We start from the raw sequence: 24,991 nt of genomic DNA, 5'->3' as shown, positions 1-24,991 counted from the left end.
CATCCTCCCTCTGGAGGCAAGAATGGCCCTCTGGGGCCAACGTCACGGAAAGTGGCCCAGATTCTGGCCCTCAGAGAGGGAGCTATAATATATACACAGAGAAACAAATTCACGTAAAGGAAGAGGAGAGAGCATTAACAGAGGGGCAAGATACGACGGAGCAGACAGCACTTATGTAAAGCTTTCAAAGAAGAAAAGGGGTGGAGATAATAACAACCAACATTTGTAAAGTGCTTAAAAAAAAACAAATCTTATCTTCCATCTTGAATCAGTGCCGTGTATTGGTTCCAAGGCAGAAGAATGGTCATGGCTAGGCAATGGAGGTTAAGTGACTTGCCCAAAGTCACACAGCTAAGAAGTATGTGAGGCCACATTTGAACCCAGGACCTCCCTTCTCTAGGCCTGGCCCTCAATCCACTGAGCCACCTCACTGTCCCTATAGCTAACATATTATAGTGATTACTATGTGCAAAATACTATCCACATAAGTAATTATTATGCCATCTGACCCTCAGAACAGCTATGAGAGGTAACTCCCATTTATAGATGAGGAAACATAAGTAGACAAAAGTTAAAATGACTTGCTCAGGGTCACACAGCCAAGAAGTGTCTGAGGCAGAAGCGGCATTGAGGTAAGTTTTTCCTTGCCATTAGCTGCCTCCATGGCCTCCTTCCTTTTTATCTTTTTATATTTTATCCTGGAACGAAAAGAGCACCAATGAAGGTTTTCAAACACAGCCTGCTACAGATCAGTTTTCATTCATTTAATTTATCATTCAAATGGCTTTTGTTATTAAGCATAAACACAGATGGGGTCAAACAAAACATTTGTGAAGTCTTGGAGACTCTCCTCGTCAATGTGCCAAAGGAGGCGAAAGCATGTAAACCTGGGTGGCCTGATCGCCAGAGTAGGAATAGACTATCAGAGATGGCAGAAGTCTGGGGGACGAATACGGTCAGAAATAACAGCGGCAACAGATGTGTGCATCTCATCACCAATACTGCCTTCATTTACCTAAATGCAACTGTGGATGCACCCTCACAGCAAACATTGGCATTCAATAGAATATGTCACTGTAGGGAGAAAAAACAGGCAGCTTGTAGAGTGGCAAAGTTATGTGTGGCCCAGCATGCTGGACGGATCACAGACTTATCCTCTCCAAGCTAAATATTCCCATTCAACAAAAGCAGCATCCTCAAGGCAAGACAACTACCAGAAGAATATATGTCCAGCACAGAGCAAAAGGTTTTGTTTTTTTCTTTTCTGGGGGAGGGGAGGGAGTTGGGGATTTGCAGAGAGAACCACTAAGTAGTGCAGTAAACAGAGAGCCAGGCTTGGAGTCAGAAGGACCTGGGTTCAAATCTGGCCTCAGACACTTCCTAGCTGTGTGACCCTGGGCAAGTCACTTAACCCCCATTACCCAGCCCTTAGTGCTCTTCTGCCTTGGAACTAATACTTCATATTGATTCTAAGATGAAAGGTAATGGCTTTTTTTTTTTAAGTGATGGTGCTATAAAAGCAAAATCAAATGCAATCCTTTCTCTCATGGAGCTTACATCCCACTACAGGGAAACAACCTCATCACAGGTAAAGTGTCCTGGGTAAAGTCTCTAAAATGTATCTTATTTCCATAAAAATATTCGATCGCAGTACTAACATTTACAAGAAAGCCTAACCAAAAATCCATCTGCGGAGTGATGGCGCTCCTTCAGCAACTGAAGTATTTTCTCCTTTTAAAATAATATTTTTTAAAATTTAATGATATATGTTTTTATTTAACCTTCATTTAAAAACATCCCCAGGGAAGGGAGGGAAAGAATGTGCATCTTGTAACCATGGAAAAACGTTCTAAATGAACTAATTAAATAAAATTTTCCAAAAATCTAAAAAATAAAAATAAATTAAATTAAATTAAATACATCCCCTCCCACTCCCAAACCACCCGATGCAACAGAATTTTTAAGGGAGGGGGGTAGGGAAGAGACAGGAAAACACTTCCACAAAACCAACCCACACCAACTGAGTCAGGCAGTGGTTGAAGCACTCGACACTCATCGTACGTCCCCTCTGCCAAGTATTTGTTTATATTTATTTATTCTCTTTGCGTTGATGTTGACTGTATACTTGCATGTATCCTTTTGTCTCCCTCACGAAACATAAGCTTCCTGGAGGGAGGAACGGATACATTCCTGGTCTTGGTATCCCCAGCGCCCTTCTTAGAATGAAAGAATATCCATCCGCCTTCCTCTTGGTCCTCTTTCCCATTAACACTGTTGCAGTGCCTTTCCAGAGTATTTAAAGAGGGGTCGGGCCGAGACTCCTTCCTCCCATACAGCACTGGGGGATGCTCTGAGGAGCCCAAACACCTCATCAACAGCCAGCCCAAGACACAAGGAAGAACCAGCTCTTTCATCAAGGGTAACCCCGGGATGACTCACTGTGGGAAAAGCCATTGTAATGAGCTCAGTCATTGACAAATATTTTCTGCACAACCCTGATAAGGCAGGAACTCTGAACACTGACCCTGAGCCATCCGAGGCAGGAACGCGAAACCAGACACCCAGAAGCTAGACACGATCTTAAACAGGAAAAGAAAAAATGAACCCACAACAATGACTCAGGCTTCCAGACAGACCACAAATTGTGCCTACTTCTCCCAAAGAAAATCGTATCCCCATAAAGGCACTTTGCTGCCATACTGACATATACAAGTAAATTTAAAATGGATCAAGGGGCAGTTAGATGTCTGGGTGGATAGAAAGCCAGGCCTAGAGATGGGAGGTTCTGGGTTCAAATCTGACCTCAGACATTTTCTAGTTGTGTGATCCTGGGCAAGTCACTTAACCCCTGTTGCCTAGCCCTTACTACTCTTCCACCTTGGAACCTTTGATCATTATTGATTCTAAGACAGAGAGTAAAGATTTTTTAAAAAAGAAAAGGGACCTCAGAAGTCATGTCATTGGGTCACAGGGCTCTAATCAAACTTGCTCGATGGAGAGAGAGCCAGGCCTGGAGATGGAAGGTCCTGGGTTCAAATCTGGCCTCAGATCCTTCCTAGCTGGGTGATCCGGGGAAGGCCCCATAACCCAATTGTCTAACCTTTACCACTCTTCGGTCTTGGAACCTACGCTCGGTATTGATTCTACAACAGAAGGTGAGGCTTTAAAAAAAAATGAAGGAAGTCATTTACCTGTAGAGGATGATTTTTTCTCTTCATCTGTGTTCTGGCCACTCTAGAAGAAAAGCATAAATAAATGATAAGCAAAGTCCAGAAGCTTCTATTAGGCCCCCTGGATAATGAACCAAATTTAAATGAATTTCCCTCCATCGCATTCCATGTCACCCACCATGAAACATTCATCCCTCGGCTAGTTTCCCTCATTTTCCAGCATGACTTGGGGTCTGAGCAGGAACACCCAAGGGGGGGGGGTACACCCTCAGAATGCAAGAGCTTTAGCTACTATAATGAGAACCTCTGATTTCTTCAGTGAGGGAATGAATGAACAAACAAATGAATGAATGAATGAATGAATGAAAAGACATTGATGAAGTACCTGCTTTCTGCCAGGGACCAGACTAAGTTATAAGTACAAAAGTACAATATGAGAACAAAAGCGGGGCAAGTGAGGGGCCAGGAAAGGTACACACGGTCTGGGAAGTCACCAGGAAAGGGACTTTAGGCCAATCGATGGGCACGGCCTTTCTAGGGGCAGGAAGAATGCTGATTGGATCACGCATGAATAGAAATGCTGTTCAGGAGAAGGTGTATCCTCCGCTGATGCACTGAGCAACCCTTCGCCCTGAAGAGGACCTGGATTTCAGTGCTGTGGTTCTTTGAGGAGCTCAACAACCTGGGAAAAGCCAGTCCTGGGAAAGACACTGTATGGGGTAGTCCTCGTAGGGAGACGGGCGGAAACATCCCAACTGCGGCACAGCTGACTCGGTAAATGAGTTTCCCAGAACCCAGCCAGCCGTGAGTGCAAAGCATCGCTCTGGCCATGGGCCGCTTTCAAGGGACCGGGGTCACCTCTGGCCAGAGGAGAAGCATTCCAGGAAGACTTCAGTCATTTTTCACTTGGAGCAAAATGAAAGCAAATTGGGTGCGAGAGCCGGCCGCCAACAAGGACCACGCACAGCACTGCCTTTGGAAACGAGGGCGATTCACTAATGACCTGCTCTGCGAGATGGTGTGAACTGCTGGTCTGTCCACTCAGGCAAATAATTGAAAGCAGACGGCCCAGAAACAACAAGAGAAAACAGGGGGAAACTCAATTTTCTCCAGGCAAAAACTGGAACTCTCGTGAGAAAAGGGATGAAGTTCTTTGGTTTCCTTTCTTAAAATCAAAATAATAATGCATCCATTAGTAATAAACTGAAAAAGAGACACAGTAAACATCGTATTATCCAAGCCAATCCCTGCCAGCACCTTCAAAATGGGCCTTCAAATGACATGATGCTCAAGACTGAGAAAGTCCCCCAAAGGGAAAACATGACGCCAGAAAGCACACTTGGGGTCAAGAAAGGAGGCTTCCCCGACGGCAAATAATGACAAACAAACTCAGCAGCGTCTCTATCCCATCAATAAGGGGATTTCTCTGCATCTGCAACATCTGGGGCACCCAGCCTCCCAAATGAGAGAGCCTTGGTCAAGTGCTTGGCATGTGTGTGGCACATAACAGGTCCTTAATAAAGGCTTGTTTTCAAGGGCAGCCAGGTGGATCAGTGAATGGAGAACCAGATCTAGAGATGGGAGGTTCTGTGTTCAAATCTGATCCCAGATACCTCCTAGATGGGTAACCCTGGATAACTCACTTGATCCCCACTGCCTAGCCCTTAACACTCTTCTACCTTAGAACCAATACACAGTCTTAATTCCAAGATGGAAGGTTAAGGGTTTTAAAAAAAATTATTTATTAAAAATAAAAGCCAAACCCTGACCTTCCATCTTAGAATCAATACTGTATATTGGTTCCAAGGCAGAAGAGTGGTAAGGGCTAGGCAGTGGGGGTTAAGGGACTTGCCCAGGTGTTAAAATGGAGATTTGAACCCCAGACTTCAATCCCCAGAAGTCCTTGGTACTTCCCAGAATTCCCTTTAATCTCACCTGAGTCTCCACCTGGATGAGGTCACAATTTATTATTTAAAGGGCTCTCTGCCTCTCAAGAGCTCTCTTCCTCTACTCAGAGATTGCAACACGTTGTAAGTAGGCGGTAAATGGGCTAATCGTGCCCTGGGCACGTGGCTTATTATTTTGTATCCTTGATTTCTAATAGTCGTTAATAAACCTCATAAAATGTAATACTTTTAATAGAGAAACTAATTTAATTTTTACACAGGGTCACACAGCTGGGAAATGTCTGAGGCCAGGTTTGAACCCAGGACCTTTGGCCTCTAGGCCTGGCTCTCCATCCAGTGAGCTACCCAGCTGCCCCCTAATAAATGAAATTTTTAAAGAAAAGACATGTTTTCTTTTTTCCTTCCCCGCTCTGCACTGGCGTTTCTAATCTCTGCTGTTCTCTACTCTCATCTCTGTTCTTTCATCTTTTAGGTTTCACGCCGAACACTTGTGTTTCCCCTTTTCACCAGGGAATAAGAACTGCTCATCCCTGAGGTCAGCAAACCAGACTAAAACAATCAATCAATAAAGACTGATTAAGCACCTACTATGTGCCAGGCATCGTACTAGGGTCTGAGGATTCAAAGACAAAAAGGAGACAGCCCATACCTTCCAGGAGCTCATATTCTATCAGACACTCAAGCTTTCGGAATCTAAGATGGACATGAGCAAGGATAAGAGTGCACTGCTCTGAGTGCCACGACTGGAGACAGAAAGACCCGTGTTCAAATCCAGCCTATTTAATTACAGGTCTAGTCCAAATTCTGTCTTGTAAGAAATTTTTATTCCATTGTGGAAATTGAGAGAAAACCTCATTGAACTGTTTGACGTTAGTCCTGCATGGCTGGGAAACCAGACCACTTATACCTGCTGCCTAGAGACTTTTTTTTTTTAATAACCTTTACCTTCCATCGTGGAATCAATACTGTGTATTGGTTCCAAGGCAGAAGACTGGTAAGGGCTGGGTAATGGGGGTCAAGTGACTTGTCCAGGGTCACACACCTGGGAAGTGTCTGAGGCCAGATTTGAACCCAGGACCTCCTGTCTCTAGACCTGACTCTCAATCCACTGAACCACCCAGCTGCCCCCTGCCTAGAGACTTTTAACTAAGGACTAAGTGTTATGACCAGAAACCCAGACAGACCCAAAGACAGATGCTAGGAGTTTGCTCACAATTATATATCTTGAGCAGCCCATGTGTCGTGTCTGAAAACTGGTTTCATACTGATGGATCAGTTATTGTTTCCATGTTCCTTTGATTGTTCACAGATACTCAGAGGGAGTGGAATGGCTCTTTTTCTGAATTCAGGGAATTCTATCTGTTTCTGCTCTCCCCTCCCAACTTGGAAAGTCCCGTATCTTCCCTCTGATTAGAAATTAGGTTGCCTAATTTTGTATCCTGGTTCATTCTTTTCATTAGTTGATCTTACTTGCATAATTATTTTTTATCCCCCCCCCCCATCTTGGAGGTCCAACCCGGAGCTGAGGAAGGGGCCTGGTCCTGATTTATTAGGCGATTGGCACGCATTGCCTAATAAATCAAAATGATCAGAAGCTCCACCTTTGTTTCCTCCATCATTTCATCTTTCACCCACCACAAAGGCCATACTCCCATCGTTCAGATATCCAGAGGAATGTCAGATGAAGGAGAGGTCAGCCCTGACCTGCTTAGTCTCTGATGGGCAGAACAAGGAATAATGGAGGAGAGGAAAAGGAATACTGCAAAGAGGTAAATTTAGGATTGAAACAAGGAAAACCTTCCTAACAACTAGAGGTGACTGAAAGCAGAATGGGATGTATTAAGAAATCATGGGCTGGGGGCAGCTGGGTAGCTCAGTGGATTGAGAACCAGGCCTAGAGATGGGAGGTCCTTGGTTCAAATCTGGCCTCAGCCACTTCCTAGCTGTGTGACCCTGGGCAAGTCCCTTGACCCCCATTGCCTAGCCCTGACCACTCTTCTGCCTTGGAGCCAATACACAATATTGACTCCAAGACAGAAGGTAAGGGTTCTATTAAAAAAAAGAAAAAAAAAGAAATCATGGGCTGCCCATCACTGAAAGGCTTAAAGTATTCCTAAATGAACTATAAGGTAACAGATTTCAAGGAGTAAAGGACTGAGAGGTCATCTAATCCACCCTCCCCTCCCATTTTACATATAAGGAAACTGAGGTCCAGGAAAATTAAGCTCAAAGTTACACAGTTAGTGTCAGAGACAAGGTTCAAATTTTAGTCTCCCCACTTAAAGCCCAGAGCCCTGATCTGTTATGATGTGCTGTAGAAGGAATTGTCCATCAGACATGGACTGGATCAGATGTTCTCCAAGACTCCTTCCCCATTCTGGGAGAGTCTCCGATTCCAAATGTTGTCACTGTGAGGCTTCCAGCTTCCAACTCCTGCTGCCTCCAATGGCATATTCTCTCAGAACTCCCCGACATTCTTCTTCATTAGACTACACCAGTCTAAGTGTATGAGACCAAAAGAAGGTTCAACTTCAGGGAGCCACAGGGAAGCTACCATATTCAGCAGCTCCTCAGTCACCTTTCTATAGCACTCGGGAACCTTATGGGCCAGGCACTTGATGAATGAAGAGGCTTAGTTCCAAGGGGTTCTGGTTGAAGCATGAGCTGCCCAAGGAGGGTTGCCACTGCTCAGGAGAGAGAATTTGGGGTTAGGGCTTGCTAAGAAACTACTGAACAACTTCCCTGTTGGGCTTACAGTCAGCATGTGACCTTTCATATTAATCAGTTCTGTAGGCAGCGCTCCCTGCCCCCTCTAAGACACCAGCAACGTCAGACCTTAATAAGGTCAGGGGAGTTCATACTAACATTCTACCCTGACAGAGTTTCCTAGAAAGGCTTAACAGTGCCCACCCTGTGAGCTAAAAGCCAAGCTAGGATAAAAGTTTTAAATGGAAAAAAAAAAGTCAAGCTATGGAGGAAGCTGAGTTTTGTTGCCAGAGTAAGCGAATATAGTTTTAGCAGTAACACAGGGGAGGGAAAAAAGAGGGGCATATGGAAATATTAGGGCATAGAGCTAAAAGAAACTAGACCTGGTTTGACCCTTTTATTTTAGAGACAAGGACACTGAAAGCCCAGGGAGGAATGACTTACCCAAGGTCACATATTTAGTAAGGGGTAGAGATTCAGACCAAACCCCAAGTCTAGGGCTCTGTCTAGTAAAGAATTTCACACACTGGTCCTCAAGGAACACTAGGGCACAGAAGAAGTTTGCAGGTAGAAAGTCCAAATTCAAGTCCCAACTCTAGAACTAATTATCTACAGCATCTTGGACAAGCCAATTCATAGAAGGCAACAGGATAGAGCAGAAAGCAAATGGGATTTGAGGTCAGAATACTTTGAGGGAAGAAGAGGCTGAATCCTAACTCAGTACCTTACTGACCACATAGGACTGGCTAATTTAGTTACCCTCTCTGGGTCTCAGTTTCTCTAACCATAAAATGAAAGAGTAGACAAGATTCCCTCTGATGTCCTATCCCACACTCAAATTATGCCAAGATGGACACCAGCCCCAGAGTCATCGAGGCTATTGGGCTGTTTCTGGAAAACAAGGGGGTCTCCTCACTCCTAGGGCCATGTTACAATTCCCTTGGAGTCACAGGTGAGAAAATGGATTGAAGATGGCTCCCAAAGATGAATGAGCAGCCCTGAAAAAGGCTCAGCAAATCCTCACACTAGGGATGCTAGTCCTCCCTGAGCAGCCCAGATACCCCACGGGCTGTGGCCACACTCCAATAAAACCACCTCAGCAGGCAGGCTAAACCAGGAGGAATAACCACCACAGACCTCCAACTGTGAGCAACAGAGAGCCGTCTACCCAAGCATGTGAAGACTCCCCCAGTGGAATGGGTGGTTGAGAATCATTTATTTCAACAGCCATGGAGGCAGCTGAAGCAGGCGGTGGAGCATGTAGAGCTTGGTCAAACATGGAAGATGCCACGGGTCATCCACCACATTCCAGCCATCTCCAGTGACTCTTGTCCAACCACTGGACTCCGAGGATTCTGGAAGGCAGAGAGAGGCTGAAGGCTTTGTGCCGCTCAGCCCCATTTAATGTCGATTCACCGGCAAGTCAAGAAGCTGCTCCGTGATGTCATCGGTCCTCTCTGAAAAGTGGTACAAACAACAATTCCCTCCAACCAGGCAGTACAAACACACGGCCTCCCATCTGTCCCCAAACACTGAACGGTGGCTCACAGACACGAATTAAATAAGCATTTTTGTGGTGGTTGTTGTTCCTCTTTCATTTTCAGAGGGTCGATGCTGTCACAAGAGAAATCCTGACTTGTGTGTGAATTGGATTTAAGCACTTTTCACCGGGCAAAAGAGAAAGATGCCAGCCTTCTTTCCAATAGTTCCAGCCTAGAGGGCAGCCTGTCCTTTAGAGGATGTCCAGGCTGTGTCCTTAAAGGGCTTATATGATCATATGCTTTAGGTCTGGAAGGATCTCAGAGGGTCATCTAGACTGCTCTCTCTTATCTTTATAGACAGGGAAACTGAGATCCAGGCAGGGGCTTTGATTTCCCAGAGATCACACAAGTAACAAGCATCCAAGTCTAGATTTGAATCCAGGTCCCTTATCTTCAGAGTCATGGTGCTCTGCCTCCCCAAGGGAGAATGGGGGGTGAGGAGGCAGGGAGCAGGAGAAGAGCATCCAGGCAAGAGCATCCCGGCAGTGGCCACTTGTGATTAGTGAGCCAAGGGGAAGATTCCATTTTGTGCGGTAGTGGAGGTCCCTGAAGCAGACAGTCTATTGTGTTCTGACCATCCTCCCCGCACCCCACCGTCATCAATGGGAGCCCCAAAGGATACTCCCTTGAAGGTAATAGTCATAAGAAGAGCTAACCTACAGAGCTTACCACCAAGCACTTTACAGTTATTATCTCTTCTGAACCTGGAAAGCAGGCACTATTGTTATCCCCATTTGCAGATGGAAAAAATGAGGCAGAGGTTCAGTGACTTGTCCAGAGTCCCACAGCTAGCAAGTGTAAGGCTAGGTCTTAAGGCAAGCCCAGTGCTCTGTCCACAGCACCCACTCTCTTGCCCACCTTGGGCAAATCCCATCCCTGTGCAGAGCCTGTGTCTTCTTGGTAGAGGACTCTGGGCTGAAATGCCTTTGAGCAGCACAAACTGATCATTTCTATTCTTGCAGAGCTGCCCGAGAACAGCCGGGGGGCCTCTAACTCTAACCTCTGCCTTCCATGTTTGATTGGAACTTTGGAGCAGAAGGAGAAGAGCTCCCCTCAATTTGTGAGTCCAGCTCACCTTCTTTTCGATTAACAAGTCATTACGAAAATGAATTAGAAACTGGGGAGTCTCCTTTCAGCATCCAAAAGGTCCAATTTTCCCTAAGCTCCCCACACTTTGCAGGCTTCCTCTGGCCCATAATCCCTCTGGGGGGGCTCCTCAAACACCATTAAGGTTACAGCCCAAAGAAATCAAAGAAAGGGAGAAAAGACCCACAAAGAGAACAATAATGACAGCAGCTGCAAACAGCTAGAAACTGGGGGATGCCCATCCATGGGGGCCCATGACCCAATAAAGATGAAGCTGTCTGCTAAGGGGCAGCTCAGTGATCCAGTAGAGAGTGCCAGCCTGGAGTCAAGAAGACTTGAGTTCAAATCCAGCCTCAGATATTTACTAGCTGTGTGACTGGGTAAGTCACATCACCCCCGTTTGCTTCAGTTTCCTTATCTGTACAATGGACTAGAGACGGATATGGCCAAACACTCCAGTATCTGCCAGAAAACCCCAAACGGGGTCATGAAGAGTCAGACACAACCATCCGTCCAAAAAATGTGGTCAAGAGGAAAGTGCTCTAGATTGGCCTGGATTTGAATTCTATACTCACTCACTACATGACCTTAGCCAAGTCACTGACCTCTCTGGGCCTCAGTTTCTTTATCTGTAAATGAAGTGGATGCCCTCTGAAGCCCCTAATCGGAGCTATCAGAGTTATTCTGGGGCTGCCACCCAAGGCCAAGAGTCAGTGAAACAGAAGTGAGATTCGAACTCGTGCCTTCCTACCACAAGGGCACGCTGCTGCCTCTGGTTTCATGCTGCTGACAGTGCCACCTCCCAGCGCCCACAGGGGCACCCGCTGCTCCGATGCCCCAGACCTGGTCTCTCACTAGTCATTAGCCCTGTCTCTGGTCCCCCAGGCAGTGAGGCCAGTCCAGAAAAGGCCCAGACAGTGCTCATTAGCAATTAATTGTCTTCTGAGCAGCGTCCTCCAAGCAAAGCTGGATTCGAGGTGTGTGTGTGTGTTTAAAGGTACATTAATAATATTTACTAATAAGGCCCACCAGGCCCAGAGGCCTGCAGCTGCCAGGGAGAATAATTAACTATCTAGAGAAAAGGGATCAAGGAGCCCCGCCAGCTCCCCGGATTCCCCGGTGAAAGCGTTCAGTCTTTTCAGGTATAATTAGATTCCAACTATTCCCCATTAAGAACGATGTAGCGGGAACCCTTGGCAGGTCACAACACCCCAGAGCCTCAATTTGCTCACCTGTCAAATGGGGCTATTGCTGCTCTATGCCCCATCCAGAAGGGGCCCGAGGACTAGGAGTCATAGCGTCCTCCCTCCGATCCTGGCTCTCTTACTAGCGAAAATGACCAGAAGGCAAAGGAGCTGAGTTCAAATCCTGAAGCTTTCACTTGTGTACTGTGTCCCACAAAAAAAGCTCAGCTTCATCACTGTGGCCTCGTCGAGAGTATGAGGGGACGACGGGACGAGGTAAAACCATTATCGTTCCTTCCAGCTCTAGTCAGAATCTTACCTTTATTCACTCGTATTAAACGGCGGCCAGAGGATCATAGACGGAGACCTCAGAGACCATCGAGTCCAATCCTCTTATTTTACAGATGAAGAAACTAAGGCCCAAATGAGGAAGTGACTCATCTACCATCACACAGACAAAAAAGGGTCTAACCCCAGCGATGCCTCACACAGTAAGTGGGGACTTATTATTATTACTAGGACTCATGAACGTTTGCAGGACGTCGAGAAGGATAAAAGTGCCTACTATGTGCTGTGCTACGCACTAGCAATAACGAGGAAAGAAAGAAGAAATCCCTGTTCCCCAGGAGCTGGCAGCCTCGAGGGGGGCTGATGTGCAAACACTGCGGATGAACAAGACCTGGGAATACTGGGTCAATGGGCTGTCGTCCTAGAGGAAGGGACTGGAAAAGGCTTCCTTTGGAAAGTAAGATTCTGGCCAGGACCTGAAGGGAGCCTCGAGGTGCAGATTGAGAGGGAGAACATCCCAGGCATGCAGAAAAACCAAGGAAACGAAAAGGGCTGGAGTCAGGAGACGGCGTCGCTTTGGCAAGGAGCAGCCAAGAGGCTGGTGTCACAGAAGCTCGGGGCTTCTGGGAGGAGGTAGGGGGAGGCACGCAGGTCAGGAAGGGCTTCCAACACCAAACAACTGTACATTTGGTCTTGGAGGTGACAGGGAGACCCCAGGGTTGGTTGAGTGTGAAGGGTGGGGAAGCAGAGAGAGGTGAGCTTTAGGGACCTCCCTGGCAGCTAAAGAAGGGAGGCTGGAGTGGCAGGAAGGCGAGGAGGACCTCTACAATGTCGGAGGAGAGAAGGCGGCATATTCAAGAGATATTATAAGAGCAGAATCAATGGGTCTTGGCAACCGATTAGACATGGAGGATCGGGGTGGAGGGAAAGAGTGAGGGGTTCATGATCCCTATGTTCTAAGCCGGGGGGCGCTGGGAGGAGGGTGGTGCTCTCAACAGTAAGGACATTTTGGAAGGGGGACCCACTTGCTGGGGCTGGGAGAGAGAATGAGTTCAGTTCTGGACACGCCAAGTTCACAATGTCACTTCCAGTTCAAGACATCTGAGAGGCGACTGGAGATGAGACTGAAGGTCAGCAGCGCTAGACAAATAGCATAGAGATGTTCAGTGAGTCCATGAGCACTGATGAGACCACCCATGGAACTAACGTGGAGGGAGAAGAAAGTAGAGGGCAGAGCCCTGTGCGACTCCCATGGTTAACAGGCAAAACCTGGATGGAGATCCAGGAAAGGAAACAACCCAGAGAGAAGCGGCACCAAAAGCTAGAGAAAAGAAACCATCAGATAAGGGTGATCAACAGGGTCAAAGGCTCTGTGAAGGTCAAGGAAGAGAAGGATTAAGAAAACTGCATTTGGTTTGGCAGTTCAGAAGTCATTAGTAACTTTGGAGAGAGCCATTTCAGGAGAACAATAAAGTTGGAAGCCAGAAAATAGAGTTCAAAAAAGAGTGAGAAGAAAGGAAATGCACTGAGTATGTGTAGGGTTTTAGGGAAATGGGGGAACATGAACATACTGATATAGATACGTTGCCTACAAATATGCCCATGTCTCCCTCCGACTCCAGAAACCTTCACTTAAAACTTTGATCTGTCCCCATTATCGTCTCATATCTCTTCTCTTCTATGTCTAAACTCCTCTGAAAGGTCATCTACAATAAGTCCCTTCAATCCCTCCCACCTTCTCTCTCTCCCTCCCTCCCTCTCTGTCTCTCCCCCACCACCTCCCTCCTCCAGCTTCTGACCTCATAATTCAATTGAAACTGCTCTCTCCAAAGTTACAAATTGAAACCCAAGTATATTCCATAACAATACTCTGATATAATATAGGATGTACAGTAATTATGTGGCATTTAAAGGTAGGCCAAGTGCTTTACTCATTTGATCCTCAATAAATGTTTGTGGAAATGAATTGAAAATGCCCATCAAAACACAATGAAAACTCTAAACCCTCAAGAAAGGCATTTGTGTTATTCTCACTTGGGCTATTTTTCATAATCCAGGGACCCTTAGGAAACAGGCTAATGGATCGAATTTCCACACATAGCAACAGTTCAACGATTAGCTCCTTTCCTTCCCCCAAATCCCGAAGTTGCTTAACAGGACATAAACTCAGTAGCCCGACAGGTTCTAATCCACTGACTGTCATACAACCAAATCCTTTCCCCCCATCCGGCCCTCGTTGTCAACATCATGAGGTAAACACTACGGTTATTAGAAGTTCAATCTTACACATGAGAAAACTGAGGCACGGCACAAAGATGTGACTTCAAGAATTGGATTGAATAAACATTTATTAAGCACCTACTATGTGCCAGACACTGTGCTAAGCAGCCCTGGTGTCAGAGAATGATATAAGTGTCTATGGCCGGATCCAGACCTGCATGCCCTCGACGCCAAGTCCACTGCTCATCTCGTGTAGACTGTCACCACTTTGGGGGTGAAATGGCCCTCGATAAAAGCGACGGCTGAGCCAAGCACACAGCTCTCTCTGCGTGGCCATGGTCCTTTGTCATGGATCCATCTCTTTGGCTGCTTAAGCTTAACCCCTTCTCCGACTCATGTTGTTAAATACATAAAATCAGACCTACAAGATGGCGATGAAAATCAGTTCTATTGAAAATGGAAAACAAAGTTTAAATTTTTGAAAAGTTCACAAACTCCACAAAGGTCTCCTCAGCCAGAAATACTGGTTTTTAAGCCGGTGGGGGATCCAGGCACAGCCGACCAAGTAGGCAGATACTTGTTGGAGGTATGGTGGAGTTTGGAGCCAAGAACTAGGGAGGTGCCAGCTAGCCCTCCCACGCCCATTCCCACAAAAGAAACCCAAGCTGTCAGCCAGCCAGGAGGCTGGAGTGCAGCCTTGGGGCACCAGGGTTACCTTTACCCACAGAAGAATCATCGAGGACCCAGGTGTGGGCCTCTTGGGCAAGAATGGAAGCTGGTCTTGAGACGTCGGCAGGAACTTCCTGAGACCCCAGGCAGCTTCTGACCGGCTGCTGTTTTAACCTTCTTGCCAGCAACGTTTATCCTCTGAACTGTTTCTAAGTTGCCTTGAGAATTATTTCGACCAAAGGGATCAGAAAGATTTGGCTAAAAGGACTATTTGTTACAATCTTTTGGCTCTCAGTGCTCTACTGTGCCAGGGACAGGAGAGCAAACGCCACACATAATCACCCTCATATGGGGGCACCCAGGATGCTAGAACTGGAAGGGAGAGCGTTCTAGTCCCTTCATCTTACAGATGGAGGAAACTGAGTCTTAGAAGACTGATTTGCCTAAGGTCAAAGCACCAGGCACAGACTCAAGACCTGAAGTGAGGTCTTCTGCAGACTCTATTTTCCCACTCATTGACCCTCCATATCCTGGCCATCCAAGAAGCTATTATGCTGCTCACCAGTGCACCGAATCCCTCCCTGCCATCTCTGCTAAAGCTCCCCATTAGTGCAGAGTTTATTTTCCTTATATAAGCCCAGCTGGAGCAGATGGAATTAAGAAACAAGGAGGGGCATCCCACATCCCAGTAGTCCACTGCCAGATGTCCCAAAGTCTCTGCATGTCTACACACTCCCTTTGTGAGCAACAAGCCAGGGGCCGTTTAGTCTGCACATAAGGCTGCTAGAAATGGGCCTGCAGACCAGCGACCCATTCGGAAAATATGTTTGTTTTTCCCAGGAAGGATATTTTCACATGAGTTTAAAACAATGTAGGCAGTGACTTGAAAAATGTGAACAAAAGGAACAGTTAGGCCTGAGTAAAAGAAATAATAGATCCTGGTGTTGGCGTTGGCGTTGGTGTTGGTGTTGACGTTGCTGTGGGTGTTGGTGTTGGTGCTGGTGTGGGTGTTGTTGGTGTTGGTGTTGGTGTGGGTGTTGCTGTTGCTGTTGGTGCTGGTGTGGGTGTTGTTGGTGTTGGTGTTGGTGTTGGTGCTGGTGTGGGTGTTGTTGGTGGTGTTGGTGTGGGTGTTGGTGTTGGTGCTGGTGTGGGTGTGGGTGTTGGTGCTGGTGTGGGTGTGGGTGTTGGTGCTGGTGTGGGTGTTGGTGTTGGTGCTGGTGTGGGTGTGGGTGTTGCTGTTGGTGTTGTTGGTGTTGGTGTGGGTGTTGGTGTTGGTGCTGGTGTGGGTGTTGGTGTTGGTGCTGGTGTGGGTGTGGGTGTTGGTGTTGTTGGTGTTGGTGTGGGTGTTGGTGTTGGTGCTGGTATGGGTGTTGGTGTTGGTGCTGGTGTGGGTGTTGGTGTTGATGTTGGTGTTGGTGTTGGTGAAGAGAAGAAAGGTAGCTCCATCTTGCTCCTTGGAGAGGTGGGGGACTCAGGCAGTATACGCTGTCAGATGTGACCAAATGGTTCATGGCTTGGGTGGTTAGCTGGATATAGCTTGTATGTGCAGAGTTGTTTGCAAGTTGTCTCCTCCATTAAAATATGAGCTCCATGAAGGTAGGGACTGTTTTTGCCTCTCTTTAAATCCCCAGGACTTAGCACAGTGCCTTGAACATAGCTAACACTTAATAAATGCTTGTTGACTGGCTGGTACAGTGGCTTTAATCCTGGGCAAGTCCCTGAACCTCTCTTAGCCTCAGTTTTTTATTCTGTAAGGTGAGAAGAATAATAGTATCTGCCTTACAGATTGCTTTGTATAATACCTGTAAAGTGCTTTAGATGTTAATTATTATTACTATGAATCCCAAAAAGTTTCCCACTTAAAGACTGGAAAAGAAATGGGCAAATCATTCATTTAGTACACTGTAGGAAAGTTATGCTCCCTCATATGGATGTTTCTTCACCTGCCATCAACAAGCTGGTACATAGAGACTGGAATGTTCACCTCATACCCAAGAGCACTGAGGGTTTTTGCAGTTCAGGGACCTAGATTCAAATCCTGACTGCTACTTGCCATTGTTCCCCATCTGGGTCTTAATTTCTTCATCTATAGCATGACAGAGTTGGAATCCCCTTTAGTTCCCCTCTCTTGGCCAGTTGCCCCAACTGTAAATAAGGGAGTCTAATTAGATGGTCTCTGAGTTCTCTTCCAGCTCTAGAGCTAGGACTTATGATCTGTCAATGCACCAGCTTCCCAGACCTACTTCTCTACAAGCCATTCCTGTGCTTGCAGTCCACAGGTAGTACACTCTCATTTTGGTTAGATGGCAACTGGGGACAGATTGCAGCACCATCTCCTTATGACAGCATACTGCACCAGTCACTGGGGGAAGAAGAAAGATCAAAGCTTGTAGATCACAGTTCCAGAGCTAGAATCCAACGCCTACATTTTACAGATAAGGAAATTGAGGCTCAGGAAAGTAGGTGATGTAACTAGCTCAAGTTCATACAAGTAGTAAGAGAAGGGGGTAGAATTTGAGCCCAGATCCTCTGACTCAAGAGTCTGTGCTCATTTCAAAAGAGAGCCTTCCACAATGCATTGCTCCACTGTGCCCAGAGGGGTGCGTCAGCTGCTGTCACTTTTACCTATCAGTCTGATTCTGGTCCCACTCACTTCAGCACTTTGTTTTACTCTCACAATATTGCTCCCAATGAAAGGCAGTGGAGCTCCAGCTCCCCTGAACTTAGCTGCTCTGAGAAGCCCACGCACTCTTTCTGAACTGGCTAAAGCCAGGACAAAACATTTCAATTGACTTCCGAGTTAGAAGAGAAGTAAAAGAGGATCCAAAGTGTCCAAGTCAAGAGAGCGATGCAGGGCGGGTGGAAGAAGGGCCCAGCAAAGTCAGGAGGCCCAGGCTAGAATACAGACTCTGGCACACATTCCCAGTGCAGTCCTTTGGGGGAGGAGGGCAGGGAGAAGCCCTTTTCCAGGCAGAGCCCCAGCCCTGGCATCTGTAAAGGGAGCATTAGCTGTAAATACCGACTCGCCCAAGGCTCTTGTGAGGCACACAAGGGGTAAAGGCGGTCCAGAGAAATCTGCGAGCCTTAAAGGGCCAGAGAAACAGAAGCCGTCATCATTAATACAATAATTCCTGGTAATCCCTCACAAGAGTGTTGGGAGCCGAGCAGCCATCCCAGGGGAAGAGCTTCAGAAACAGGAGCTCTTACCGCAAAGGAGCCTCCCTCTCTTCCTCCTTACACTGGAGACTATCTTGCTCACTCAGGCCGGAAGCACAGGAGCCACCCAGGAGCCCCGTCCTCCCGAAGGTGGGCACAAGGGCTCTGACCTCCCCCATTTCCAACCTAAGTTGCTTCCCTCCTCCTCAGGCAGCCTGATGACCGTCTCCTCCATCCCAGAGGCTCAGCACATTAACGCATGCAGACATCAGGCAGATACCCAATTGCACTTCAGAATTCCTGCAGCCAAATGGCTCACCAGCCTCAGTGGCCCCGGAGCAGAGAGAATGTGCATACGCCGCCTCACCAAAAAGAGCCATTTTCAAAGGGGGGTTGTGAGAGTCAGATACTTGGGGTCACGGGTTCAAACCTTGGAGCCACCTTCAGAGCCGTCCGATATAATCTCAGTGGATAGACAGAGAAACTCAAGACTCAGAGAGGCCAGACAGCAACAGCGGTAGGATTGGAACCCCAATCCTCAGACTCTGAGGCCAAATCTCTTTTCCCACATATAACTTCACCCTGCTTCTCATCTCTCCATGTTTCCCCCCAATCTTCCATTAGTAAAAAGGATGGAATCCCACGTACAATGCCAAGGGGAACAGTCATGAAGTACGTCCCTCCTTTCTTTGTCAGGTTTTCAAAGAGGACAGTCGATTGCGGCCCTGGCCCAATTTTTTTTTTTAAACCCTTACCTTCCGTCTTAGAGTCAATACTGTGTATTGGCTCCAAGGCAGAAGAGTGGTAAGGGCTAGGCAATGGGGGTCAAGTGACTTGCCCAGGGTCACACAGCTAGGAAGTGGCTGAGGCCGGATTTGAACCCAGGACCTCCCGTCTCTAGGCCTGGTTCTCAATCCACTGAGCTACCCAGCTGCCCCCCCCCGGCCCAATTTTTACCCATACCCCGATGTATAAATACATCTTAAAAGTCAAAACCAGGGGGCAGCTGGGTAGCTCAGTGGATTGAGAGCCAGGCCTAGAGACGGGAGGTCCTAGGTTCAAATCTGGCCTCAGACACTTCCCAGCTGTGTGACCCTGGGCAAGTCACTTGACCCCCATTGCCTAGCCCTTACCACTCTTCTGCCTGGTAGTCAATAGGGTTAAAAAAAAAGTCAATACCATCACTAGGCCAAAAGTCAGGTGCATAGTGGGTCAGAGAAGCACAGACCCATAGCTGGAAGAGACATCAGACTTGATCTAGTCCAATTCTCCTTATTTACAGATGAGGAAACCGAGACCCAGAAATGGAACAGATTGGCCCAAGGTCTGCCAGAACCAGAATTGGAACATAGACATTCTGCCTCGAACACAGCACCCTCTCACTGCCTCCAAGATTTTGTCTTCCTTTTTCTGAAAGAGGTAGGATTTGAATTCTGATTTCCCCAATGGATCAGAAATCATAAGCCACAAGGTTTTGTTTTTAATGGCTTTAGAATGTTTGCTTTAGGGAAACCCTTATTATTAAAAAACAAAGAAAGAGCCTGGGTATCGGTAACGGTGCTTTCCTAAGGTAGCGATACAATCCTTCCCCATCTGATCACAAAACCTGAATGCGTGAAGACGTCCTTAGAAGAGACCTCCCAGGTCTGCTTCCACCCAAGCAACGGCTCAAAGACGTTACTCAGATGCATCTGCTTTTAGCTCCAACACCTAGATTTGGTTCCTCCCCTCTGGAGGCCTTCAAAGTTCCTGCCAGTTCTAGAACAGTTACCCCAGGATCCAGACTGCAGAGAAAAGCCAGAAAACATAAGTTCCGTATCCTTCTTTCTGTCTCATATACCCAAGAGATAAATAACCCAGGAAAAATTCAAAGGGAATTGCCTTGTTTATGTACCACCTCCTATTTATTACATATAGGGTGACAAACCTTTGCCAATAAAGATCAGGGCTAGATCTGTGATCTCTCTGCTTTGGGGAACTCCCAGAGGAGAAAACTCCTCCTACACTGCAGATAGACATCACCTCGGCAACTCATCATTGGAGAACTGCTCAGAGCCGGGACAGATTTGCCCAGAGTGCCATGGACAGCACACAGTGGCGGAGCACTTGCCTGGCTCTTCCTGATTGCTCTGACTTCTTCTATCCACTACACTATCATTTTTGGTTTTTTTAACTCTTGCCTTCTGTCTTAGAATCAATAATGTGTATTGGTTCCAAGGTAAAAAGTGTGCGAATGGCTAAGCAATGGGAGTTAAGTGACTTGTTCAGGGTCACACAGCTAGAAAGTATCTGAGGCCACATTTGAACCTAGGACCTCTTGTCTCTGGGCCTGGCTCTCAACCTACTGAGCCACCTAGCTGCCCTCAATTATAATTTTTTAACCTTAAATTTTAATTTAATTAAAATAATTTTGACTATATTACAAAGCAGCAGTCATCAAAACAATTTGGTACTGGCTAAGAGACAGAAAAGAGGATCAGTGGAATAGACTTGGGGTAAGCGACCTCAGTAAGACAGTCTATGACAAACCCAAAGACCCCAGCTTCTGGGACAAAAATCCACTATTTGATAAAAACTGCTGGGAAAATTGGAAGACAGTGTGGGAGAGACTAGGAATAGATCAACACCTCACACCCTACACCAAGATAAATTCAAAATGGGTGAGTGACTTGAACATAAAGAAGGAAACTATAAGTAAATTAGGTAAACACAGAATAGTATACATGTCAGACCTTTGGGAAGGGAAAGACTTTAAAACCAAGCAAGACTTAGAAAGAATCACAAAATGTAAAAGAAATAATTTTAACTACATCAAATTAAAAAGTTTCTGTACAAACAAAACCAATGCAACTAAAATTAGAAGGGAAGCAACAAATTGGGAAACAATCTTCATAACAAAAACCTCTGACAACGGTCTAATTACTCAAATTTATAAAGAGTTAAACCAGTTGTACAAAAAATCAAGCCATTCTCCAATCAATAAATGGGCAAGGGATATGAACAGGCAGTTTTCAGTTAAAGAAATCAAAACTATTAATAAGCATATGAAAAAGTGCTCTAAATCTCTGATAATCAGAGAGGTGCAAATCAAAACAACTCTGAGGTATCACCTCACACCCAGCAGATGGGCTAACATGACAGCAAAGGAAAGTAATGAATGCTGGAGGGGATGTGACAAAGTTGGGACATTAATGCATTGCTGGTGGAGTTGTGAACTGATCCAACCATTCTGGAGGGCAATTTGGAACTATGCCCAAAGGGCGCTAAGAGACTGTCTTCCCTTTGATCCAGCCATAGCACTGCTGGGCTTGTACCCCAAAGAGATAATAAGGAAAAAGACTTGTACAAGAATATTCATAGCTGCACTATTTGTGGTGGCCAAAAATTGGAAAACGAGGGGATGCCCATCAATTGGGGAATGGCTGAGCAAATTGTGGTCTATGTTGGTGATGGAATACTATTATGCTAAAAGGAATAATAAAGTGGAGGAATTCCATGGGAACTGGAATGACCTCCAGGAAGTGATGCAGAGCAAGAGGAGCAGAACCAGGAAAACATTATACATAGAGACTGATACACTGTGGTACACTCGAAGGTGATGGACTTCTCCATTAGTGGCGGTGTAATGTCCCTGAACAATCTGCAGGGATCTAGGAGAAAAAACACTATCCACAAGCAGAGGACAAACTGTAGGAGTAAAAACACGGAAGAAAGGCAACTGCTTGACTACAGGGGTGGAGGGGATATGACTGAGGAGAGACTCTAAATGAACACTCTAATGCAAATACCAACAACAGGGAAATGGGTTTGAATCAAGGACATATGTGATACCCAGTGGAATCGCGCGTCGGCTGGGGGGGGGGGGAGGAAAAGAAAATTATCTTTGTTTCCAATGAATAATATATGAAAATGAACAAATAAAATAATGTTTAAAAAAATAATAATTTTGAAGTCAAACGCTGAAGGGCAATCCAAAGCTTCGTGGATCTACCCACATGTTCAGGCCACCAGATTCTTTGTGGGATTCTCTAATCTTATGAACACAAACAACAACAAAATCTGGAAGTTCTCCTTTCCTGTAAAGAGAAATCTATTACTCTGGAATGAAATTCAAATCTTCAAAGCAGAACTATTCTGGGATTGTCGGGGTTGCCTTAATATCATTCTCTAAGTCTCAAAATCCGGGTCAGTCTTTTTTTTTTTATCTGAATAGCCTTCACGAACATACTGATGAGTCTAGACAAGGCAAGTGTATGCCAGTGACCGTGGCCATATTCTAGCGTGTATCGTAGAAGAGATGACTCAAAGGGAAGACCAGGAGAGGCCAGGAGTGCAACAAGCAGAACCAGGAGAAAAACATTCACAAGGATCTAGCAGGATGGAAATGAAAACAAAATGAAAAGGCACGTGAGCTGCCCCTAGGGCAAGCCTTGGTCCTAGGGGAGGGGGGGAGGGTCTTCCGACCTGCCTCTATTTCTCAAGTGCCTGCTGTGTGCCAGCCTCTGCAGTATGGACTGTTGTCCCCTGGTGAGGGTCAGTTTTGTTTATCTGCTTTTCTTTGTATCAGGGAGGATATATTGGTCGAGGACTCTGATATACAGCAATAAAATTTAAAAGTGTATTGGGGACAGCTGGGCGGCTCAATGGATTGAGAGCCAGGCCCAGAGGCAGGAGGTCCTGGGTTCAAATCTGGACTCAGATACCTCTTAGCTGTGTGATCCTGGGCAAGTCACTTGACCCCCATTGCCTAGCCCTTACCTCTCTTCTCCCTTAGAACCACTGCTCAGTATTGATTCTAAGCCAGAAGGTGAGGGTTGATTGTTTTTTAGCATATATTAGGCCAGTTTCCTACCATATTACATACAACATTCTGCAGAGAAGTGAATTGCTTTTAAATAATCCTAATTGCCATCAGAGCATCTTAAGATCCCAAACTTATTTGCACAGCAGTGAGCCTTACTTAAAGAAGGAGGAGCAACCACCCCACCTCCACCTGAGGCAGCATTCATTGCACTTGGAGATTGGCCACTGTCACAGAAGCAGAGATAGATAGGCTGCCCATCCCGGAGTCCCGGGTTCGAATTTCACACCTGACTATTATGAGCAGGGTGCCCGCGAGTGAGCTGCCTCCAACATCCCGGTAGGACCTTCCTTGTTGGCATGGCGAGAAGCGCCAGCGATGTGAGGAGACTCTAGTAAACAGCACAGCTCACCAGAAACGATGCCAGCTTTCCTAAAAATGATTATGCAACAGATCCCAGGAATCAGACTCCGGGTCCTGTGACGGCAAGCCTGAAATGCAGCGAGCTCTGCCTCCCTCAGACACGCACCGTCCAAGAACTCCCCCACAGGCGCCTTTTTTCATTTTAGACGAGACCTGCCATTGCCCTGCCGAGCTCCCACAGAGGAGACGCCCTCCCTGGGGCAGCCTGGGACACTGCAAAGGTGGACAAACCTGCGTGAGTGAAAAAGACACCAAGCTGGGTCCATGCTGAGGGCCAGGCAAACCCAAGGGACGAGTCTTGGGGGCTCCAGAGGAGAAAACAGCAATGGCCCCAGCGTGTCGGATGAATCCCCCGGGACAAAGAGGGTCCAGAATCCCCTTCCTGGGAGGGGCCACGCAGGCACGGGGGGATGCCACGGGCAAACTCTGGAAGATCTGAGTTCAAATGGAGTCTCAAGTGGGCTCCTGAGCAGTCCCTTGGGGTCTTCTGCTTCCATTTCTTCATCTGTAAAATGTGGATTCCAGCATCACCTCCCTCCCAGGATGAAATGAGATCTTGTCTGTGAAGTGCTTTGCAAGTCTGAAAAGTGCTCCAGAGATGTCGGTCGCTCTCATGACCGTTATTCTCCCAACTCCCAATTTCCACGGCTGGCGGTTACACGTCGACAAAACGCGTTTTCCCTATCCAAGAGCCCTAAAGATATTTGTGTGTTTATGACCGAAGGTAGGATGATATAATGAACAGGAGTTTGGTGGGGAAGACTCAGCCCTGAGTTCAAATCTTGCTTCTGGCTCTTTTTAGCTGGGGAGAGTGGTCCACGCCATGAGGAAGCCGCTCGATATCTCTGAGTCTCAGGCCCCCTCCATAGCTATAGATCAGCCCCTTTGCCATCTGCCCTAGGAAAGGGAGTCCCAAATGGGGCTGCCCTCCATCAAGGGAATCCCAGCTTATGGCTACAATCAATCAACTCCAATCTCTCCTCACCTTGAAAATGGGGATAAGAGAACCTCACAGGTTCAAAGGAGAAGCCAAAGGGACATCGAGGCACCAAAGAATCCGGTCCGCCCTGACCGGATGGAGATTCTTTTCTCTCTCCCAGCAGAGAGTCCTTCCAAAGGCCTCCCCATTGTTCCTCGGCTCCGCCCCACCTCAAAGTCCACAAAGATAAACAGAAGCGGACTGTTTCTATTTCAGCTGTAAAAAGGCCAACCGCAACAACCTTGCTGGGCTGGGGGAGGAAATGAAATATTTATTTCTTCCAAAAAAACAATTCCAGGGGAACACAGTGACCAGGCCACGCCGTGCAGACCAGGCTGCTGCTCTCCGAGATCGCTGAGTAAATACAAAGTGGACATCTGTCTGCAGGGCTCTTTCCCAAGCCATAAATCGGCCGGGGGCGGGGGAAGGGGTCCCCAGTTCATACACCTGGGCCCTCCCTGGGCAGGTGCTTCCTCCCTCCATGAATCAAAGAGCACGTATCAAGGTTAACTCGCACCAGGCCCTGCGCTGAGCAGGGGCCACGAAGGCAAGAGAGAGCCGGTGGCTCCCATCACAATGGCGGCAGGCACCAAACCATTCACACATCCCTAGTCCATGAAGCACCAACTCCCCTTCTCTTCTCTGCCCCGCAGCCTGATGGATCTTGAGGATGTGCCTCTCCTGCCCTGGTCCCTGTGCCCAGACTGCCCCTCCCTTGAGAATGGCTCCCGCTCCAAGGAGCCCCTTCTTTCAAGGCTGTCCCCAAGATTCCACCGTTTCCCTTTCCAATCTGCCTGGGACGCGTCCTAGGTGGGTCACCACAGGCGAGCGAGTCCCTTCCTCCCCCCAAGTCTCCCTCTG

General features: G+C 47.0%; 1 protein-coding gene across 7 annotated transcripts in view; it reads right to left on the bottom strand.

Moving 5' to 3' along the window:
• SGMS1 (sphingomyelin synthase 1) overlaps positions 1–24,991 on the bottom strand; it is a 248,507-nt gene that overhangs the window by 127,704 nt on the left and 95,812 nt on the right. For 6 of the 7 annotated variants that reach the window (XM_056819149.1, XM_056819155.1, XM_056819143.1 and 3 more), the window contains exon 3: positions 3,192–3,234. The gene's annotated coding sequence lies outside the window, so the exon portion shown is untranslated. Of the gene's footprint in view, positions 1–2,524; positions 2,580–3,191; positions 3,235–24,991 lie in introns of all 7 variants that reach the window. The other variant, XM_056819151.1, reaches the window with a different exon arrangement.

Source organism: Monodelphis domestica, chromosome 1 (assembly GCF_027887165.1).
Source record: "Monodelphis domestica isolate mMonDom1 chromosome 1, mMonDom1.pri, whole genome shotgun sequence".
Taxonomy (NCBI): Eukaryota; Metazoa; Chordata; class Mammalia; order Didelphimorphia; family Didelphidae; genus Monodelphis; species Monodelphis domestica.
This window is presented reverse-complemented; position numbering and strand designations above follow the sequence as displayed.